The sequence below is a fragment of the Anneissia japonica genome, unplaced genomic scaffold, assembly GCF_011630105.1.
Source record: "Anneissia japonica isolate Jap-2015-1 unplaced genomic scaffold, ASM1163010v1 scaffold288005_len623695_cov211, whole genome shotgun sequence".
NCBI classification, from domain to species: domain Eukaryota; kingdom Metazoa; phylum Echinodermata; class Crinoidea; order Comatulida; family Comatulidae; genus Anneissia; species Anneissia japonica.
In genome coordinates this window covers 5,014-6,570 of record NW_022701263.1, presented here as the reverse complement: position 1 = coordinate 6,570, position 1,557 = coordinate 5,014, and positions in this window count along the sequence as shown.

The window sequence follows — 1,557 nt, the reverse complement described above, 5'->3', positions numbered from 1 at the left end:
ATATATATATATATATATATATATATATATATATATATATTTCGTAAAAAGAAATCTATAATCAAATTACAAACAATATCTCAATTACGTTATTCTGCGTTCGAAACAGTGAGCCACTTAATTAGTCAGAACCTTTCATTAATGTTGATTATTTCGGTCATGATCTACTCAATAATATCATGACTTCACATAATGTTCACTGGCAGTTTATTGCTAGCTCTGACTATCATTATATGATAATGTATCACGTATCATGTGACAATGTGCTATAAATCATAAAGTCATGTATTGTGCGACCATATTGTTGATATGCGACTTCAAGAAAATCTCACTGAGAAGTTAAAAACAGAAAACGGAACTGTAACTCTGAAATATTAAACTGTGAAACAGCGCCATCGTTTGTCGACACAAACTTGGCGCTTTGTTGTGACACTGTCGATTAAGGTATTGTCATTTTGAAATATAGTACGTTTGTGTATGGTTACTGAATGCATGTGTTCTGGCTTACTTTAAATTTCTGATTTTTTTTTAAGAAAGAAAAAGGAATTGGTATAAATGCAAATTTGCTATTATATTTATTTCTAATACAATTATTATATAAAACATCCTACATAATTTTCAAAGGAGGGAAAGGCGCACAAAAACACTTGCTTATTGCCAAAATGTATTGTTCAATTACAGTTAAATTACTATAATATCACGTGCTGATCGTTCCAACACGTGAACCGTGTGCCTTGGGATAAAAAAAAAAGTTGCCAGAAAGTTCTTGTAAAGTATATTTTGAGATTTGACTTAAATATAAAGCTTTGCTATTTTTGGTGTATATAATTACATTTTTGATATTTCACGAAAAATTGTGATCGTTATGGTGCAAGTCTGTACAATAAAACATATAAATAATGTGCCAGAAATTACATTTGAAAACGTATTTTAAGAGTTAGTCAGTATAATATTACAAAACATCTTTACAGTATAAAGCAATGTGATTATTAGGCGGCTTACCGTGCGCATCTTATTATGTGAAGTTTTACTCTGATAGACGTTCGTGGCACGTAATTATGCAAATAAAATAGTGGCTGGCTTTTGAAAAATCATCAGGACTATAATTTACCTGAATTACGGATGAGAAAACACGATGGGTCTCTATTAAAACAATGAAGACCTATGTAGTTAGAATTTCCAAACACCACACGTACACCATTCTATGGCAAACAACACATTGGTGGTGATTACAATTTTTCTGGCTTCTGATTTGTATTTTTATTTTTGCAACTTTTTTTAGTGAAGTGTGTTGATAATAATTATTTTGAAAGGACCAATGCACGGTACATGTAGACACACCTACCTTTGTTTCATAAAATCAACAATTAGCTGATTAATTTGAATTATTTATTCAATAAAGGTAAGTCTTGTCAAGTTTCCAGCAGAAAAAAGGCAATTTTATATAACCAATGAACTTAAATAGCAGAAGAAGAATTAGAAACTACAGGAAACAAACAAACCAGAGCGGCGCCTTTATTATTGCTATATAGCGCCGCCGCGCGGACGGGGTAAAAT